The sequence below is a fragment of the Diadema setosum genome, chromosome 3 (assembly GCF_964275005.1).
Source record: "Diadema setosum chromosome 3, eeDiaSeto1, whole genome shotgun sequence".
Taxonomy (NCBI): Eukaryota; Metazoa; Echinodermata; class Echinoidea; order Diadematoida; family Diadematidae; genus Diadema; species Diadema setosum.
In genome coordinates, this window is record NC_092687.1 from 3,694,515 (window position 1) to 3,717,157 (window position 22,643).

The 22,643-nt window shown below is 38.8% G+C and overlaps 3 long non-coding RNA genes across 3 annotated transcripts; all 3 read right to left on the reverse strand.

Annotated features, from left to right (window-relative positions):
* Positions 1 to 2,345: 2,345 nt before the first annotated feature.
* Positions 2,346 to 5,934, reverse strand: LOC140246973 (uncharacterized). The gene is made up of 3 exons (XR_011902572.1): positions 5,598 to 5,934; positions 4,291 to 4,450; positions 2,346 to 4,010 (listed from the first exon to the last, which is right to left on the reverse strand). It is a non-coding gene; the product is annotated as an uncharacterized lncRNA (long non-coding RNA).
* Positions 5,935 to 9,537: 3,603 nt separating this feature from the next.
* On the reverse strand, positions 9,538 to 14,091 carry LOC140226526 (uncharacterized). Its single transcript, XR_011900979.1, has 3 exons — positions 13,735 to 14,091; positions 12,419 to 12,578; positions 9,538 to 11,614 (listed from the first exon to the last, which is right to left on the reverse strand). It is a non-coding gene; the product is annotated as an uncharacterized lncRNA (long non-coding RNA).
* Positions 14,092 to 17,493: 3,402 nt separating this feature from the next.
* Positions 17,494 to 20,567, reverse strand: LOC140246974 (uncharacterized). The gene is made up of 2 exons (XR_011902573.1): positions 20,304 to 20,567; positions 17,494 to 19,567 (listed from the first exon to the last, which is right to left on the reverse strand). It is a non-coding gene; the product is annotated as an uncharacterized lncRNA (long non-coding RNA).
* Between the last annotated feature and the right edge of the window lie 2,076 nt (positions 20,568 to 22,643).

Genomic DNA, 22,643 nt, shown 5'->3' on the forward strand with positions numbered 1-22,643 from the left:
TACTCAGTAAATTTTATGAGTTTGAAGAGTGAAAACAGCAACAGCCCCCAAATGACACTGAAATGAGTGTGATTAGGGCTTACTACTGTGTAGTCAACCTGTCATTGTTTAGTTTCAACTTGGATTTCACAAGACGCAAGATTCATGAAAAAGTAAAATGCCTGCAAAAGGTTGATTTATACACAATCTGTTGAATGCAAGTTGGCAGTTGGAAAAAGTTTCATGTCTCCCAAAATGCTGTTGGCTCAAATTCGCAAAAGTTTCATGCTACAGCATCCACGAACGTTTCTGGTTTTACAGTATACTATTTGAACAATAAGTATCTGAAAAATCCCCACCCAGAAAAATGCCAGACCTGATGTTTGACCCATCATAATAACTCTCTTTATCATTGTCTTCCTTCATTCAGGTAAAGAGCCAGTCATCGTTTGTAACCATCCTTCTCAGAGAGAAGCCTCACTGAGGGGGACATCGATGATGTCTTCGAAGCCCTCTACCAAGATTCCAACTTGGAGGGACAAGACATCAAAGAGGAGCACAACAGCCCAAATTTATTATTACAAATATTATAAAACATATTGAATGATGTATGAAACAACTGCAAAAATGTATTCAGAGTGTGAGGAAATCACTGATTTGCAAAAAAAAAAAAAACAAAACAACCATTGTAGAAGGTACACAGTGTAGTCTCGTCATTAATCACAGGAGTCTTAGTGTTATGCCTTCGATAACATGTGTTATTTTCTTTGTATTTCATTGTTTTTAATTGCGTAATAACACCATTGAATATCACTGAATCTGATTCTTCTTTTGTGATGACCTTGTTTCATGTGTAAAGACTGTTTGTTGGATGTTTGGCTGATAGCGTTGTCAAGGAGTTAATGGGTGATTGCAATGCAGAATATGTGTCTTATGTTTGAAGTGAGTGCTGAACTTTGACCTTCGTTTTCTCCATTTTTGGTTTTTACGACATTCAACATATTAGAAGACCATAACTTAAGCAAAAGCTGCTTTCTTAGCTAGTCAATGCTGGCGAAAATGAAATGCCGTTGCTAGGGCTTTCGTTATTTTGAGTGCTGATTGGCTGCCTTCCGAGCTCGCCTTGCAAGGATCAGCTGGCGTGCGAAATGAAATGTTGCCAGTTTAACATGTAGTAGATTGATGTTATAATAATTACAATATCAATGCATTTAGCAGTGTTAAATGACTTTAAATAAATAATTTACCTTTAAAAAGTTATTATAACGACAAATTTACATTTACAACTTGGAATTTGAGGAGTTTTGACCGTGAAGAAAAATTGTACTTTTGTCTTTTGTCCGCCATCTTCATTTCCGCACCACCGAACTAACACATTATATACACATAATACATGTTACATACTGTTAGCTAGTGTACCTGGATTTTGACGTCTTGTTTTGATAGATCGTGCCTTTAGCTGTCAGCATTTCCGTTGATATTACTAATCTAGATTATATTGCACGTAAGTCATCTCTTAATCTACGTGTAATTAGACACAATCTGAGTAGCGATGCCGGTCGTTTTTCCCGAACTATCGGCCGCAGTGCCGTGGACCGCCGCCGCCGGGTGCGGGCTGGAGAACTGCGGCAGCGAACTCTGCCTTGAGTGACGCCCGGGTGGCTCGGGCATTGAACGAGGGGTTGCGCAGCCTCGATCCCGCTGACCAGAGGAATCTCTCTGCACTGATAACTTTTGAAAGGAAAATGCCCTTGTACTGAAAGTTGGTACCAGCCATTAACACATGTCCTTAATTACTGTGCAAAATTTCAGCCTAATCCGATAGTCCCTTCATAGTGGTTGCTAGGGAGTTTTGCTTCCTGTTTTTTGTTCCATTCATTGCACGGAGCTTGAATAGACCCTAAACCTTGAAGCCCCTTTTTCTCAGTAAATACTTTTCCAGAGTGTGTACAGCACTGTACTTTCTTTTCATAATTTAGATGGGTTAGGAAGGTCCATTTGTATTGAGTTATACATCATTTTAAAGCTTAGAGTCTGCTCTTTCAGAATCTGCCCCTGAAAATTCATGTCTGCCAACTGTTTGTTCGTTTTGTGGTGCAGGGTCACATATTTTCACCACTTACCCCTAACAATAATCAGTAAGAGATGAATACACAAACACACACATGCGCGCACATGCACGGGCACAAACACATTCACTGTCAAACGTATCAAATAACAGCACTATTATGCAAAACATAATCAACTGGCACTCTAGGATGTTTACATGCACAAATTTTATCATCCACCTGTACATAACTTACATACACATACTGTACATGCATGTGAATGCCCATATTAAAAAATACACCTTGAAACACATCAAATACCAGCATATTGGAACATAGTACTATTTATTAGAATCCAGTCACACTCTTCAATTTTTTCCAGCACAGTGTACATGACTTTACTGTAACCAGGAGGTAGTAGAAACGCTGAATCTACACAGAGGGAAACTCCAAACAAGATCCGCTCAACAGGTCCTTGATAAGATCAGGCATCTTATCGGTCTAAACCATAGCCATTAGATTTAGAACGAAATTGTGTTGGGCTAGTTCATTTTATACAGGGGGAAAGTAATCCTTTTTCCTATAAATGTTTTAGCTCAAATTACCAATTTTTTTTTAAATTTTCATGCAAACGCATCTTGAAATACAGTATGTCCCCCCAAAAAAATTACAACGGGACCCTCCGCAATGATATCTTTAAAAATAGTGAATCCAACTAAATACAAATTCAGGGTATGAAACTATAACTCATTGCCCACATCTTACAGGAAACCCCATTCGATTTGCTTCAGTGGTCAAAGAGAAATGAGGAATTTTGTAGAGGATGTCGGGAATCTCTTTTGTCCTAAGTTCTGTCAATTTTCTTGTCAAAAACCCATTTTTGTATCGTGTTACACAAAAGGAAAATATGCTAAAAACAGCATATCACAATTAACTTTTTTAAAGAATTGTAATGGGGACGACCAATGTTATGTCACATTATAAATGTACAATTGTACTTCTAATGAAATAAATCATAGAAAACCAAGGATTTACACAGAAATTAAAAAAATCTGTGCTGTACTGTTGTGTATACTGGAAAGTATCAATAGTTTTCAGCTAATAAATTCAAAACAGAGAATGATTACATCGCTGTTCGATTTTGAAACAGGCTCACTGCATAATGCACATCCAGTACTTTCATGAAGGTGATGCACCTTTACAAATTGAAAGGGGGCGCACATGTCCATCCCCCATTTTTTTCTTATTTCTTTTGTTTTAACAAAAAATGAAATGGGGGTGCGTGCCTGGTGCACACCCCTCGTGATCTGCCAGTGCACAAAGTTCTTGTTGAATGATGATGGGAAATGAATAACCGACAAAGCAACTACAGTCATATCTGTTACATGGGAGCAGTGATGAAACGAGAAATGACAGCCTCACACAAGAATACAGGAAATCTACCAAACCAAAATGTTGCGTGCCTTTTTATATCAAAGGACAATCGCTGATTGAATATTGAGAGTGAAGGTCAAGGTATATGATGCTATTCAAATGGCAATCACTGGCATTAGGAACATTGACCAGTAAGGAGTACACCTGAAGGAGACAAAAAAAGAAAAGATAGAAGAAGAAAAAATTACAGTGCACTCCTATTTGTATTATAACGAAATTCCAGTAAAGCAAAATTAAAATTCAGGCCGCAACATTATCTTCCCTATGTTATTTCATTGTTTAGAAATACTGCTGGTCCCGAGGACTTTGTTATAGACAATGGGAGTCCACTATGCAACAACTACAACCCATAATCCCTGAAATCAGCTCATAATGCTTGGAATCCTGTTCCTGAGATTAGGACTGCGGTTCTAAGCTTCCCCAAAACGTCTCAAGATGCCATGCAAGCTGCCTGGTAGTGTGCTCATTGTTGCCGTGGAACCTCGAGAGATGCCGTACTTTTCCAGCGAAGAGCCACGGGATTCTCTCGTCGAGGAGACTTAGGTGTACCTGCAAAGATTAGAGTATTTATCACCATGTCAGTGTCATTATTTACATTAAAAATGCCACATACAGCTGTAATCATGTAATCACTGGAAAAAAAAAATCAAATTTATAAGATATTTCGCATCTCACTTAAACAGCAAAATGAACCAGTCAACATTTTGTCTACTTTGACCAATATCTGAGTGAGCTCTTTCTGAGACTTTGAATGGTACCCCTACCATACAGCTTAAAAAATATCTCTACACAATCATAAAATCACCTTAAACAGTACATGTAGTCGTACCTTCATGTTGGAGACAGAAGTTGGAAGAAGCTCGACATCACAGGACTTCACACCAGAATTCACCCAGGAAGATGTGCATGTACACTTAGAGTGGGAACCTACAACCAAAAAGGAAGCGGACAGCATGATGGACCCGTGGACCTCTTCTCGCATCAGCCACCTGCATTAACCATAGATTTTGACGAGAAAGACAATAGACCTACATGTAATTACAATGTATCACAATAGTTATAATCCACAGCAATAAAACTGAGGTGTGTAAAATTATGAAGTAGAAATTCTATGCAATAAATATTTTGTAGGTGTCAGTCATCCCTGCTAAATTTATAGAATATCAAAACTTCAAATATACAAGTCTATTTATTGTTCTTTCTTGTGTAATTGTCGTGACTACATACAGACACAGTGTACATACAGATAATTTCTAGTACCTTGTACATTAACTTGTCTACGGTGTCTACAAAGTACACATTGCAATGTGTACTTAGTAGACACCATAGACAAGTTAATGTTAATTTGAACACTTCGAGAACGAAAGCTGATGTTACAGCTACGTACATATAGTTTGCTTGATATGATTGATAATTCACGCTAGGATTGACAACTTTTCCAGATTGGAATACTCACACAACGTACAGTACCACCTGTTAAAACCACACTAAATACCGATAAATGTGAGGAAAAATTCGCTTCTTGTTCTAATCACAGGTTCAAAATAAGCTTGCGTTTACAGCTAGGTAGGCCCTAGGCCTACCTTGAAAAAAAAAATATGGACAAACATGCAAGGAAAGTTCGTTCATTATTTTCTGCAACTGTACAAGCGGGGAATGTTGAGTGAAGTACATGTAGAAAACAGCCACAATTTGTGCTGTGACAGTGTGAACCGAGTGTTACAACAACTCGATCGTTGTGGGGGAATTGCGTTTAGCTGAGGCAATTCTAAGTACCCAGAAAAGAAAAAAATAAGTCAAGGACCCATTATGGGTTTGGAATAAATTTTTACACCCACAAATTTACTGAAAAACAAAGTTTTAAAAGCACATAACCTATCGTATGTAATCAGCTCAAGATTCACGATCGCCGTGATCAGCTGTTCCTTCGTACAGACTAACATGCTACAGGCACAATTTGCTGTTATTAGATTACTGACACAACAAATCGATCATTGTGGGGGAATTGCGTATAGTTGAGGTAACTTACATACTCATGAAGGATGATAAGTAAGCCAAGGAGCTGTAATTGATTTGACATCAGTTTTACATCAACAAATTTACGGAAATACGACGTTTGAAAAGCACAAAACCTACCGTAATCAGCTCAAGATTCGCGATTGCCGTGATCAGGTGTACGCACAACACGCACAACAGTACCAGCAGAATCGACAGTGAACAGGTGCAGGTACTCCTTGATGCCGTGATTTCAGCTTGATCCTTCTTCGAAATTGCATGATGATAAATGTGACCTTCTTTTCCTCTTGTGTGTTGATTTCAAGGCTTCTAATTTCTACCTCAACTTGCTAAAAAACAATCTAACAAAGCGGAAAAATGTCACATTTCCGTACTGAACAGCAGTCACGATACGTGTGTTGCATGCGGTAAGCCTACACTAGAGCACTACAAATACACACGTACACCGCGGCCGCTGCTGTTATGCAGCAATCCCCATAGTATAACACGTAGATGGCTTGTAAACAAGGGTCTCCGGCGCGCGCGCGCAGTTGACCAATCGCGCGCGAACAACGCGTATTTCGATCTGGTGTCTTGGTAACGAGGCTGTTTACGCGTCTGGGAGACAAATGTGGGTACTAGGGTTCAACGCAGAATTTCTTAGACACGATAGCCAAAAGAACAGTCATTTTCGACGTAAACGAAGGGGATTTGGTCTTCAGACGTAAGATTTTTGTCAACTTTTGAGACTGACATCCCACCTTTCTCTTCAAAATTTCACATTTTGTAGATTGTATTTCGAAATATTGTTGATATCATCAGAAACTAGAACATTTCCCGTACAACATGATACCAAAATGTCAAGTTGGTCCCTGAGAACCTAAAGGTCTTTTTTTTTTTTTTTTTACAAAAAGACCTTTAGGTACCCCAAAAAAGACCATCCCCCAAAATAGACCTTTGAGTACCTGAAGCGCAAACTCAGATGAGGGACCTAACGGTCCCTTTTGGGGTACGCAGAGGTCTTTTTTGGGGTACCTAAAGGTCTTTTTACAAAAAAAAGACCATCCCCCAAAAAGGACTTTTAAGTCCCCCAAAATAGACCTTTGAGTACCTGAAGCGCAAACTCAGATGAGGGATCAAACGGTCCTTTTTGGGGTACGCAGAGGTCTTTTTTGGGGTACCTAAAGGTCTCTTTTTTTCAGGTACTCAAAGGTCTATTTTGGGGGACTTAAAAGTCCTTTTTGGGGGATGGTCTTTTTTGGGGTACCTAAAGGTCTTTTTACAAAAAGACCTTTAGGTACCCCAAAAAAGACCATCCCCCAAAAAGGACTTTTAAGTCCCCCAAAATAGACCTTTGAGTACCTGAAGCACAAACTCAGATGAGGGACCAAACGGTCCCTTTCGGGGTACGCAGAGGTCTTTTTTGCTAACCCTACTATTTTCTTAGAAAAATCGTTATTACTTTCTTATTTCTTACTTTTTTGAGCTGAAATTGATATAATATATGATTTAATTATAACCGATCGATCCTATACCATTTTTTGTGAAATTTTTCTGCAGACGAGAAATATAGGGCGTTTCCAAAATATTATAGGTACCCGGGGGTCCTTTATTTGGTTACCATGGTTACGGTTCCAACTCAACTTAGTTAGGGTTTTTGAATTGTACCTTATTTAGCTAGTACTTAACCCCATGACCTTTGACCTGCAGCCCCTGTAGGTCAAAGTTCAATGTTCAATCCTAACCAAAAAATGCAGTTGGGTTGTAACGCAGGATAAAAGTATAAGGTGCCTGTTCTAGGGCTGAAAATAGCACATTTTATTTTCAGAGAAAAAAATTTAAAACAATGCTGGGCAGAAAGCCCATACCATTTTCTATAACATATCCAAAAATTAGCTCAAACGGACTATTTTTAACGAAAATATGGCAATTTTTTGGACAAAAGTGGTGTTGCGTCTTTTAATTTTTCCAAATTAGGCTCTTCTTGCATCACTGATAAAATCCTTTTTCGTAGACGTAATGATTTTTTTTTCATCTAAAATAAGCCTTAAGACTTGTTCTACACTATATTAAAAAAGAAAATTTCTATCTCCCAAGAAAAAGTTGAAAATTTTTAACCCTAATTAGGTAAGGGTTAGAAAAATTCAAGAAAAATCACCATGGCAAAACTTTCGCCGCAGATGGCGCTCTGCTCCCAAAGACTTGGTTACTTGGTTACTTGATTACATCAAAGAGGGGCACAACAGCCCAAATTTATTATTACAAACATTATAAAACATATTGTATGATGTATGAAACAACTGCAAAAATGTATTCAGAGTGTGAAGAAATCACTGATTTGCAAAAAAAAACAACAAAACAAAAACCATTGTAGAAGGTGCACAGTGTAGTCTCGTCATTAATGACAGGAGTCTTAGTGTTATGCCTTCGATAACATGTGTTATTTTCTTTGTATTTCATTGTTTTTAATTGTGTAATAACACCATTGAATATCATTGAATCTGATTCTTCTTTTGTGATGACCTTGTTTCATGTGTAAAGACTGTTTGTACCAAATTTTAGCTTCATTGGATGTTTGGCTGATAGCGTTGTCAAGGAGTTAATGGGTGATTGCAATGCAGAATATGTGTCTTATGTTTGAAGTGAGTGCTGAACTTTGACCTTCGTTTTCTCCATTTTTGGTTTTTACGACATTCAACATATTAGAAGACCATAACTTAAGCAAAAGCTGCTTTCTTAGCTAGTTAATGCTGGCGAAAATGAAATGCCGTTGCTAGGGCTTTCGCTATTTTGAGTGCTGATTGGCTGCCTTCCGAGCTCGCCTTGCAAGGATCAGCTGGCGTGCGAAATGTAATGTTGCCAGTTTAACATATAGTAGATTGATGTTATAATAATTACAATATCAATGCATTTAGCAGTTTTAAATGACTTTAAATAAATAATTTACCATTAAAAAGTTATTATAACGACAAATTTACATTCACAACTTGGAATTTGAGGAGTTTTGACCGTGAAGAAAAATTGTACTTTTGTCTTTTGTCCGCCATCTTCATTTCCGCACCACCGAACTAACGCATATATACACATAATACATGTTACATACTTTTAGCTAGTGTACCTGGATTTTTGACGTCTTGTTTTGATAGATCGTACCCTAACCCTAGCATTTCCGTTGATATTACTAATTTAGATTATATTGCACGTAAGTCATCTCTTAATCTACGTGTAATTAGACACAATCTGAGTAGCGATGCCGGTCGTTTTCCCGAACTATCGGCCGCAGTGCCGTGGACCGCCGCCGCCGGGTGCGGGCTGGAGAACTGCGGCAGCGAACTCTGCCTTGAGTGACGCCCGGGTGGCTCGGGCATTGAACGAGGGGTTGCGCAGCCTCGATCCCGCTGACCAGAGGAAACTCTCTGCACTGATAACTTTTGAAAGGAAAATGCCCTTGTACTGAAAGTTGGTACCAGCCATTAACAGCATGTCCTTAACTACTGTGCAAAATTTCAGCCTAATCCGATAATCCCTTCATAGTGGTTGCTAGGGAGTTTTGCTTCCTGTTTTTTGTTCCATTCATTGCACGGAGCTTGAATAGACCCTAAACTTTGAAGCCCCTTTTTCTCAGTAAATACTTTTCCAGAGTGTGTACAGCACTGTACGTTCTTTTCATTATTTAGATGGGTTAGGAAGGTCCATTTGTATTGAGTTAAACATCATTTTAAAGCTTAAGAGTCTGCTCTTTCAGAATCTGCCCCTGAAAATTCATGTCTGCCGACTTTTTGTTCGTTTTGTGGTGCAGGGTCACATATTTTCACCACTCGCCCCTAACAATAATCAGTAAGAGATGAATACACAAACACACACATGTACCAACACACACATGCGCGCACATGCACGGGCACAAACACATTCACTGTCAAACGTATCAAATAACAGCACTATTATGCAAAGCATAATCAACTGGCACTCTAGGATGTTTACATGCACAAATTTTATCATCCACCTGTACATAACTTACATACACATACTGTACATGCATGTGAATGCCCATATTAAAAAATACACCTTGAAACACATCAAATACCAGCATATTGGAACATAGTACTATTTATTAGAATCCAGTCACACTCTTCAATTTTTTCCAGCACAGTGTACATGACTTTACTGTAACCAGGAGGTAGTAGAAACGCTGAATCTACACAGAGGGAAACTCCAAACAAGATCCGCTTAACAGGTCCTTGATAAGATCAGGCATCTTATCGGTCTAAACCATAGCCATTGAATTTAGAACAAAATTCTGTTGGGCTAGTTCATTTTATACAGGGGGAAAGTAATCCTTTTTCCTATAAATATTTTAGCCCAAATTACCAAATTTTTGTAAATTTTCATGCAAACGAATCTTGAAATACAGTATGTCCCCCAAAAAAATTACAACGGGACCCCCCCCCCCCCCAATGATTAGCTGGACACCATACACTTAGTGTTGTTCATGTAAATAGTCCTACAAAGTGTACATGTTGCTAAATTGCATTCCAAGTGGCAAAACCAGCCAGTAACCTGCATACTTCTCAGTTTCCAGAGTGTATTAAAATACCGGTATAATAGAGACAATTTAAAACAATAAAAAACAATATATAAATGACGCACAGGTCTGAGTGCGTCAGTCGGAATTGTGTGCATAAGGTAACTATGGAATGCTTAACCCACGAGGCGAAGCCGAGTGGGTTTAGGCTAAATTCCATAGTTACCGCATGCACACTATATTCAGACTGACGCACGAAAAGACATATGCGTCATCTGATTTATAGAATGGGTAATTTTCTTGTCAAAAACCCATTTTTCTATCGTGTTACCCGATGACAAAATTACTGGATGTATTTCCTTTTGGCTTGCCGTAAACGGGCATGCATACCTGTGCTTATCGTTTTTACTGGATGCATTGCCAGCCATGCATCAGTTTTTAATGGATGCATGGCCAAGCTGAGTGCGCGAACCTTTGTTACAAGTACGCGTACTCTTGCTAAGTGCGCGATAACATGTTTACCACTGTGACTCGGGGTGCATAAAACACGAAAGGAAAATATGCTAAAAACAGCATATCACAAATAACTTTTTTTAAAGAATTGTCATGTGGACGACCAATGTTATGTCACATTATAAATGTACAATTGTACTTTTAATGAAATAAATCATAGAAAACCAAGGATTTACACAGAAATTAAAAAAATCTGTGCTGTACTGTTGTGTATACTGGAAAGTATCAATAGTTTTCAGCTAATAAATTCAACACAGAGAATGATTACATCGCTGTTCGATTTTGAAACAGGCTCACTGCATGATGCACATCCAGTACTTTCATGAAGGTGATGCACCTTTACAAATTGAAAGGGGGCGCACATGTCCATCCCCCATTTTTTCTTATTTCTTTTGTTTTAACAAAAAATGAAATGGGGGTGCGTGCCTGGTGCACACCCCTCGGGATCTGCCAGTGCACAAAGTTCTTGTTGAATGATGATGGGAAATGAATAACCGACAAAGCAACTACAGTCATGTCTGTTACATGGGAGCAGTGATGAAACAAGAAATGACAGCCTCACACAAGAATACAGGAAATCTACCAAACCAAAATGTTGCGTGCCTTTTTATATCAAAGGACAATCGCTGATTGAATATTGAGAGTGAAGGTCAAGGTATATGATGCTATTCAAATGGCAATCACTGGCATTAGGAACATTGACCAGTAAGGAGTACACTTGAAGGAGACAAAAAAAGAAAAGATAGAAGAAGAAAAAATTACAGTGCACTCCTATTTGTATTATAACGAAATTCCAGTAAAGCAAAATTAAAATTCAGGCCACAACATTACCTTCCCTATGTTATTTCATTGTTTAGAAATACTGCTGGTCCCGAGGACTTTGTTATAGACAATGGGAGTCCACTATGCAACAACTACAACCCATAATCCCTGAAATCAGCTCATAATGCTTGGAATCCTGTTCCTGAGATTAGGACTGCGGTTCTAAGCTTCCCCAAAACGTCTCAAGATGCCATGCAAGCTGCCTGGTAGTGTGCTCATTGTTGCCGTGGAACCTCGAGAGATGCCGTACTTTTCCAGCGAAGAGCCACAGGATTCTCTCGTCGAGGAGACTTAGGTGTACCTGCAAAGATTAGAGTATTTATCACCATGTCAGTGTCATTATTTACATTAAAAATGCCACATACAGCTGTAATCATGTATCCACTGGAAAAAAAAAAATCAAATTTATGAGATATTTCGCATCTCACTTAAACAGCAAAATGAACCAGTCAACATTTTGTCTACTTTGACCAATATCTGCGTGAGCTCTTTCTGAGACTTTGAATGTAAGAAAAAAAAATGTAGGGTTGGGGGTACCACCTATTGTCACCCTAAGGATCTGTAGCTTGTTTATCCTAAAAATATAACACAAATTTGCCTAATTCTTACCTCAAATACGCCATAAATACTGCAATTTTGAATGTCGTGACCATCTCGTTATGAATCTCCGTTTTAAGATAGCGCAATTTTAGTGCGTGCGTTCTGTTTTCTTCGCGCAGTTAAAAAGGGTACCTTGCGATCGGCACCCCTCCCCTCCATAGGTAATACACGTGAATTTCACAGCATAGGTAATACACGTGAATTTCATGGCATAGGTAATACACGTAAATTTCACAGCCATGCGTCGTTGCTGAGCGGATGTGTAATTTTTCGCTTGGTTTGTTAGTTTGTTTTTGACTTTGATTATCGTTTCTTCATTTTTATTGTCTTTATAGCTAATGACACTTAATCCCGCGTGAACCTTTTCGTTCTATACGTAAACAGCCATGATATGCAGGGTGCCGATGGGAAGGTACCCTGCCGATAGGTGGTACCCCTACCATACAGCTTAAAAAATATCTCTACACAATCATAAAATCACCTTAAACAGTACATGTAGTCGTACCTTCATGTTGGAGACAGAAGTTGGAAGAAGCTCGACATCACAGGACTTCACACCAGACTTCACCCAGGAAGATGTGCATGTACACTTAGAGTGGGCCCCTACAACGAAACAGGAAGCGGACAGCATGATGGACCCCTGGACCTCTTCTCGCATCGGCCACCTGCATTAACCATAGATTTTGACGAGAAAGACAATACATGTAATTACAATGCATCACAATAGTGATAATCCACAGCAATAAAACTGAGGTGTGTAAAATTATGAAGTAGAAATTCTATGCAATAAATATTTTGTAGGTGTCAGTCATCCCTGCTATTGAAAGTGCTAAATTTATAGAATATCAAAACTTCAAATATACGAGTCTATTTATTGATCTTTCTTGTGTAATTGTCGTGACTACATTCGACACAGTGTAGCCTATACAGATAATTTCTAGTAGGTTGCCTACCTTGTACATTAACTTGTCTACGGTGTCTACAAAGTACACATTGCAATGTGTAGACACCATAGACAAGTTAATGTTAATTTGAACACTTCGAGAACGAAAGCTGATGTTACTACAGCTACGTACCGTGGTACATATAGTTTCCTTGATATGATTGATAATTCACGCTAGGATTGACAACTTTTCCAGATTGGAATACTCACACGACGTACAGTACCACCTGTTAAAACCACACTAAATACCAATATTACGATATATGTGAGGAAAAATTCGCTTCTTGTTCAAATCATAGGTTCAAAATAAGCTTGCGTTTACAGGTAGGCCCTACCTTGAAAGAAAATATGGACAAACATGCAAGGAAAGTTCGTTCATTATTTTCTGCAACTGTACAAGCGGGGAATGTTGAGTGAAGTACATGTAGAAAACAGCCACAATTTGTGCTGTGACAGTGTGAGTGTTACAACAAATCGATCGTTGTGGGGGAATTGCGTTTAGCTGAGGCAATTCTAAGTACCCAGAAAAGAAAAAAAATAAGTCAAGGAGCCATTATGGGTTTGGAATAAATTTTTACACCCACACATTTACTGAAAAACAAAGTTTTAAAAGCACATAACCTATCGTAATCAGCTCAAGATTCACGATCGCCGTGATCAGCTGTTCCTTCGTACAGACTAACATGCTACAGGCACAATTTGCTGTTATTAGATTACTGACACAACAAATCGATCATTGTGGGGGAATTGCGTATAGTTGAGGTAACTTACATACTCATGAAGGATGATAAGTAAGCAAAGGAGCTGTACTTGATTTGACATCATTTTTACATCAACAAATTTACGGAAATACGACGTTTGAAAAGCACAAAACCTACCGTAATCAGCTCAAGATTCGCGATTGCCGTGATCAGGTGTACGCACAACACGCACAACAGTACCAGCAGAATCGACAGTGAACAGGTACTCCTTGATGCCGTGATTTCAGCTTGATCCTTCTTCGAAATTGCATGATGATAAATGTGACCTTCTTTTCCTCTTGTGTGTTGATTTTAAGGCTTCCAATTTCTACCTCAACTTGCTAAAAAACAGTCTAACAAAGCGGAAAAATGTCACATTTCCGTACTGAACAGCAGTCACGATACGTGTGTTGCATGCGGTAAGCCTACACTAGCACTACACACACCGCGGCCGCTGCTGTTATGCAGCAATCCCCATAGTATAACACGTAGATGGCTTGTAAACAAGGGTCTCCGGCGCGCGCGCGCAGTTGACCAATCGCGCGCGAACAACGCGTATTTCGATCTGGTGTCTTGGTAACGAGGCTGTTTACGCGTCTGGGAGACAAATGTGTGTACTATTAGGGTTCAACGCAGAATTTCTTAGACACGATCGCCAAAAGAACAGTCATTTTCGCCGTAAACGAAGGGGATTTGGTCTTCGATCAGACGTAAGTTTTTGTTAACTTTAGAGACTATGACATCCCACCTTTCTCTTCAAAATTTCACATTTTGTAGATTGTATTTCGAAACTAGAACATTTCCCGTACAACATGATACCAAAAAGTTGGTCCCTGAGTACCTAAAGGTCTTCTTTTTTTTTTTTAACAAAAAGACCTTTAGGTACCCCAAAAAAGACCATCCCCCAAAAAGGACTTTTAAGTCCCCCAAAATAGACCTTTGAGTACCTGAAGCGCAAACTCAGATGAGGGACCAAACGGTCCCTTTTGGGGTACGCAGAGGTCTTTTTTGGGGTACCTAAAGGTCTTTTTTTTTCAGGTTCTCAGAGGTCTATTTTGGGGGACTTAAAAGTCCTTTTTGGGGGATGGTCTTTTTTGGGGTACCTAAAGGTCTTTTTACAAAAAGACCTTTAGGTACCCCAAAAAAGACCATCCCCCAAAAAGGACTTTTAAGTCCCCCAAAATAGACCTTTGAGTACCTGAAGCGCAAACTCAGATGAGGGACCAAACGGTCCCTTTTGGGGTACGCAGAGGTCTTTTTTGCTAACCCTACTATTTTCTTAGAAAAATCGTTATTAGGCCTACTTTCTTATTTCTTACTTTTTTGAGCTGAAATTGATATAATATATGATTTAATTATAACCGATCGATCCTATACTATTTTTTGTGAAATTTTTCTGCAGACGAGAAATATAGGGCGTTTCCAAAATATTATAGGTACCCGGGGGTCCTTTATTTGGTTACCATGGTTACGGTTCCAACTCAACTTAGTTAGGGTTTTTGAATTGTACCTTATTTAGCTAGTACTTAACCCCATGACCTTTGACCTCTAACCCCTGCAGGTCAAAGTTCAATGTTCAATCCTAACCAAAAAATGCAGTTGGGTTGTACGCAGGATAGAAGTAAGGTGCCTGTTCTAGGGCTGAAAATAGCACATTTTATTTTCAGAGAAAAAAAATTAAAACAATGCTGGGCAGAAAGCCCATACCATTTTCTATAACATATCCAAAAATTAGCTCAAACGGACTATTTTTAACGAAAATATGGCAATTTTTTGGACAAAATTGGTGTTGCGTCTTTTAATTTTTCCAAATTAGGCTCTTCTTGCATCACTGATAAAATCCTTTTTCGTAGACGTAATGAATTTTTTTTTTCATCTAAAATAAGCCTTAAGACTTGTTCTACACTATATTAAAAAAGAAAATTTCTATCTCCCAAGAAAAAGTTGAAAATTTTTAACCCTAATTAGGTAAGGGTTAGAAAAATTCAAGAAAAATCACCATGGCACAACTTTCGCCGCAGATGGCGCTCTGCTCCCAAAGACTTGGTTACTTGGTTACATCAAAGAGGAGCACAACAGCCCAAATTTATTATTACAAACATTATAAAACATATTGTATGATGTATGAAACAACTGCAAAAATGTATTCAGAGTGTGAAGAAATCACTGATTTGCAAAAAAACAAAAACAAAACAAAACAAAAACCATTGTAGAAGGTACACAGTGTAGTCTCGTCATTAATGACAGGAGTCTTAGTGTTATGCCTTCGATAACACGTGTTATTTTCTTTGTATTTCATTGTTTTTAATTACATAATAACACCATTGAATATCATTGAATCTGATTCTTCTTTTGTGATGACCTTGTTTCATGTGTAAAGACTGTTTGTACCAAATTTTAGCTTCATTGGATGTTTGGCTGATAGCGTTGTCAAGGAGTTAATGGGTGATTGCAGAATGTGTCTTATGTTTGAAGTGAGTGCTGAACTTTGACCTTCGTTTTCTCCATTTTTGGTTTTTACGACATTCAACATATTAGAAGACCATAACTTAAGCAAAAGCTGCTTTCTTAGCTAGTTAATGCTGGCGAAAATGAAATGCGGTTGCTAGGGCTTTCGCTATTTTGAGTGCTGATTGGCTGCCTTCCGAGCTCGCCTTGCAAGGATCAGCTGGCGTGCGAAATGAAATGTTGCCAGTTTAACATGTAGTAGATCGATGTTATAATAATTACAATATCAATGCATTTAGCAGTTTTAAATGACTTTAAATAAATAATTTACCATTAAAAAGTTATTATAACGACAAATTTACATTCACAACTTGGAATTTGAGGAGTTTTGACCGTGAAGAAAAATTGTACTTTTGTCTTTTGTCCGCCATCTTCATTAACTAACGCATATACACATAATACATGTTACATACTTTTAGCTAGTGTACCTAGATTTTGACGTCTTGTTTTGATAGATCGTGCCCTAACCCTAGCATTTCCGTTGATATTACTAATTTAGATTATATTGCACGTAAGTCATCTCTTAATCTACGTGTAATTAGACACAATCTGAGTAGCGATGCCGGTCGTTTTCCCGAACTATCGGCCGCAGTGCCGTGGACCGCCGCCGCCGGGTGCGGGCTGGAGAACTGCAGCAGCGAACTCTGCCTTCAGTGACGCCCGGGTGGCTCGGGCATTGAACGAGGGGCTGCGCAGCCTCGATCCCGCTGACCAGAGGAATCTCTCTGCACTGATAACTTTTGATAGGAAAATGCCCTTGTACTGAAAGTTGGTACCAGCCATTAACAGCATGTCCTTAATTACTGTGCAAAATTTCAGCCTAATCCGATAATCCCTTCATAGTGGTTGCTAGGGAGTTTTGCTTCCTGTTTTTTGTTCCATTCATTGCACGGAGCTTGAATAGACCCTAACCTTTGAAGCCCCTTTTTCTCAGTAAATACTTTTCCAGAGTGTGTACAGCACTGTACTTTCTTTTCATTATTTAGATGGGTTAGGAAGGTCCATTTGTATTGAGTTATACATTATTTTAAAGCTTAGAGTCTGCTCTTTCAGAATCTGCCCCTGAAAATTCATGTCTGCCGACTTTTTGTTCGTTTTGTGGTGCAGGGTCACATATTTTCACCACTCGCCCCTAACAATAATCAGTAAGAGATGAATACACAAACACACACATGTACCAACACACACATACGCGCACATGCACGGGCACAAACACATTCACTGTCAAACGTATCAAATAACAGCACTATTATGCAAAGCATAATCAACTAGCACTCTAGGATGTTTACATGCACAAATTTTATCATCCACCTGTACATAACTTACATACACATACTGTACATGCATGTGAATGCCCATATTAAAAAATACACCTTGAAACACATCAAATACCAGCATATTGGAACATAGTACTATTTATTAGAATCCAGTCACACTCTTCAATTTTTTCCAGCACAGTGTACATGACTTTACTGTAACCAGGAGGTAGTAGAAACGCTGAATCTACACAGAGGGAAACTCCAAACAAGATCCGCTAAACAGGTCCTTGATAAGATCAGGCATCTTATCGGTCTAAACCATAGCCATTAGATTTAGAACGAAATTGTGTTGGGCTAGTTCATTTTATACAGGGGGAAAGTAATCCTTTTTCCTATAAATGTTTTATCTCAAATTACCAAATTTTTGTAAATTTTCATGCAAACGAATCTTGAAATATAGTATGTCCCCCCAAAAAAAATTACAACGGGACCCCCTGCAATGATTAGCTGGACACCATACACTTAGTGTTGTTCATGTAAATAGTCCTACAAAGTGTACATGTTGCTAAATTGCATTCCAAGTGGCAAAACCAGCCAGTAACCTGCATACTTCTCAGTTTCCAGAGTGTATTAAAATACCGGTACAATAGAGACAATTAAAAACAATAAAAAAAACAATATATAAATGACGCACAGGTCTGAGTGCGTCAGTCGGAATTGTGTGCATAAGGTAACTATGGAATGCTTAACCCACGAGGCGAAGCCGAGTGGGTTTAGGCTAAATTCCATAGTTACCGCATGCACACTATATTCAGACTGACGCACGAAAAGACATGTGCCTCATCTGATTTATAGAATGGGTAATTTTCTTGTCAAAAACCCATTTTTCTATCGTGTTACCCGATGACAAAATTACTGGATGTATTTCCTTTTGGCTTGCCGTAAACGGGCATGCATACCTGTGCTTACCGTTTTTACTGGATGCATGGCCAGCCATGCATCAGTTTTTACTGGATGCATGGCCAAGCTGAGTGCGCGAACCTTTGTTACAAGTACGCGTACTCTTGATAAGTGCGCGATAACATGTTTACCACTGTGACTCGGCGTGAATAAAACACGAAAGGAAAATATGCTAAAAACAGCATATCACAATTAACTTTTTTTAAAGAATTGTCATGGGGACGACCAATGTTATGTCACATTATAAATGTACAATTGTACTTTTAATGAAATAAATCATAGAAAACCAAGGATTTACACAGAAATTAAAAAAATCTGTGCTGTACTGTTGTGTATACTGGAAAGTATCAATAGTTTTCAGCTAATAAATTCAACACAGAGAATGATTACATCGCTGTTCGATTTTGAAACAGGCTCACTGCATAATGCACATCCAGTACTTTCATGAAGGTGATGCACCTTTACAAATTGAAAGGGGGCGCACATGTCCATCCCCCATTTTTTCTATTTCTTTTGTTTTAACAAAAAATAAAATGGGGGTGCGTGCCTGGTGCACACCCCTCGGGATCTGCCAGTGCACAAAGTTCTTGTTGAATGATGATGGGAAATGAATAACCGACAAAGCAACTACAGTCATGTCTGTTACATGGGAGCAGTGATGAAACAAGAAATGACAGCCTCACACAAGAATACAGGAAATCTACCAAACCAAAATGTTGCGTGCCTTTTTATATCAAAGGACAATCGCTGATTGAATATTGAGAGTGAAGGTCAAGGTATATAATGCTATTCAAATGGCAATCACTGGCATTAGGAACATTGACCAGTAAGGAGTACACTTGAAGGAGACAAAAAAAGAAAAGATAGAAGAAGAAAAAATTACAGTGCACTCCTATTTGTATTATAACGAAATTCCAGTAAAGCAAAATTAAAATTCAGGCCGCAACATTATCTTCCCTATGTTATTTCATTGTTTAGAAATACTGCTGGTCCCGAGGACTTTGTTATAGACAATGGGAGTCCACTATGCAACAACTACAACCCATAATCCCTGAAATCAGCTCATAATGCTTGGAATCCTGTTCCTGAGATTAGGACTGCGGTTCTAAGCTTCCCCAAAACGTCTCAAGATGCCATGCAAGCTGCCTGGTAGTGTGCTCATTGTTGCCGTGGAACCTCGAGAGATGCCGTACTTTTCCAGCGAAGAGCTACGGGATTCTCTTGTCGAGGAAACTTAGGTGTACCTGCAAAGATTAGAGTATTTATCACCATGTCAGTGTCGTTATTTACATTAAAATGCCACATACAGCTGTAATCATGTATCCACTGGAAAAAAAAATCAAATTTATGAGATATTTCGCATCTCACTTAAACAGCAAAATGAACCAGTCAACATTTTGTCTACTTTGACCAATATCTGAGTGAGCTCTTTCTGAGACTTTGAAAGTAAGAAGAAAAAATGTAGGGTTGGGGGTACCACCTATTGTCACCCTAAGGATCTGTAGCTTGTTTATCCTAAAGCTATAACACAAATTTGCCTAATTCTTACCTCAAATACGCCATAAATACTGCAGTTTTGAATGTCGTGACCATATCGTTATGAATCTCCGTTTGAAGCTGAGGCAATTTTAAGTAGGCCTACCCAGAAAAGAAAAAAAAAAATAAGTCAAGGAGCCATTATGGGTTTGGAATAATTTTTTTACACCCACAAATTTACAGAAAAACAAAGTTTTAAAAGCACATAACCTATCGTAATCAGCTCAAGATTCACGATCGCCGTGATCAGCTGTTCCTTCGTACAGACTAACATTTTCAGTACTGACACAACAAATCGATCATTGTGGGGAAATTGCGTATAGTTGAGGTAACTTAGATACTCATGAAGGATGATAAGTAAGCCAAGGAGCTGTAATTGATTTGACATCATTTTTACATCAACAAATTTACGGAAATACAACGTTTGAAAAGCACAAAACCTACCGTAATCAGCTCAAGATTCGCGATTGCCGTGATCAGGTGTACGCACAACACGCACAACAGTACCAGCAGAATCGACAGTGAACAGGTACTCCTTGATGCCGTGATTTCAGCTTGATCCTTCTTCGAAATTGCATGATGATAAATGTGACCTTCTTTTCCTCTTATGTGTTGATTTTAAGGCTTCCAATTTCTACCTCAACTTGCTAAAAAACAGTCTAACAAAGCGGAAAAATGTCACATTTCCGTACTGAACAGCAGTCACGATACGTGTGTTGCATGCGGTAAGCCTACACTACCACTACACACACCGCGGCCGCTACTGTTATGCAGCAATCCCCATAGTATAACACGTAGATGGCTTGTAAACAAGGGTCTCCGGGGCAGTTGACCAATCGTGAACGCGTATTTCGATCACGTGTACGCCATGACAATGTGTACTAGGGTTCAACGCAGAATTTCTTAGACACGATCGCTAAAAGAACAGTCATTTTCGCCGTAAACGAAGGCGATTTGGTCCTCAGACGTAAGATTTTGTCAACTTTTGAGGCTGATATCCCACCTTTCTCTTCAAAATTTCACATTTTGTAGATTGTATTTCGAAATGTTGTTTATATCATCAGAAACTAGAACATTTCCTGTACAACATGATACCAAAATGTCAAGTTGGTCCCTGAGGTCACTTTTTGACCTTTTTCGGGCTGTCGTGCGTAATCACTTTGCCGAAAAGTGTCGGGTTTTGGCAGAGGCCAGGTCTCATATACACTATTTCGGGGCCAGTTCTGAAAATTTCTAAAAACGAGGTTTACGAAGAAAATCTGCTGTCATTTTTTCACTATTCATTTTCTGGAAATGCCCAGCACATATGATAGAGAAGGGAAATTTCCGCATTGAATCCAAGAATTTTCTTTTTTCTAAATTGATTCCTTATCGAGATATTTATGATTGAAAATGCCCTTAAAAAGCGAAAATTATTAAAAAAAATGATTTTTTAGTTTTTTTGCTCTCTTTTTTCTGTTTGATAGAATTTATTTTAATCCTTTTGTGTGATTATTCTTTGGATAGAACTGTACATATTTGCCAAAAAACAATTTTGGATTCTCACACCGATTTTTAAGAATTTAAGAAAAAATACAAAGGTACAATAAAGTCCTTTTTCGGGTACATGGTCTTTTTAAGGGTACTTAAAAGTCCTTTTAAGGGGACTCAAAGGTCCTATGTACCCGAAAAAAGACTGTCCCCCAAAAAGGACTCATGTACCTGAAAAAAGACCTTTCGGTACCCCAAAAAAGACCATCCCCCTAAAAGGACTTTTAAGTCCCCCAAAATAGACCTTTGAGTACCTGAAAAAAGACCAAGTACCCCGAAAAAGGACTCCCGTCGACCCGAAAAAAGACCTTTATGTACCCCACAAAGGACCTTTAGGTCCCCCAAAAAGGACATGTAACCCAAAAAGGACCTTTATGTTACCCAAAAAGGACCGTTATGTCCCCCAAAAAGGACCATCCCCCAAAAAGGACAGGTACATAATGGTCTTTTATGGGGGCCGTCTTTTTTGGGGTACATAAAGGTCTTTTTCGGGGGTTACGGAGGTCCTTTTTTATTTGAAATCTAGCCCTAACCCTAACCCTAACCCTAACCCTAACCCTAACCCTAACCCTAACCCTAACCCTAACCCTAACCCTAACCCCTAACCCCTAACCCTAACCCTAACCCTAACCCTAACCCTAACCCCAACCCCAACCCTAAACCCTAACCCCTAAACCCTAACCCTAAACCCTAACCCTAAACCCTAAACCCTAAACCCTAACCCTAACCCTAACCCTAACCCTAACCCTAACTATGTACAATTCCTATGGAAATTTTTTTTCCCAAAATGTGTTTTTATACGTTTCAGACAATTCTAAGCATTTTTCAAACAAAAGTTTTTCTTTAAAAAAATATTTTGAAAATTTTTCCAAAAAAATTCAAAATGGCGCCAAAAAAAAGTTATGGGAGTTAAGGTCCAAAATTTTGGGAATTTATTAACTAGCAGGTGTACTACCTATACACAAAATTTGGGTTCTTAACTAGCACTTTTCATACTTGGCAAATGCCTTAACTCTAACCCTAACCCTAACCCTAATCCTAATCCTAACCCTAACCCTAACCCTAACCCTAACCCTAGCATCAAATTGCACCATTTGCAACATCAAAATGGAAAAATTTCTCACGTGGGAGGGGGACACCCCCTCCCACACCCTCCCCTCCCCCTTCGCTCGCTCTGCTCGCTCGGGTTCAGTTGCGTTAATGATATTCAGTGAAAAGAATTAATACAAGAAGATTATTTAAATGATAGCATTT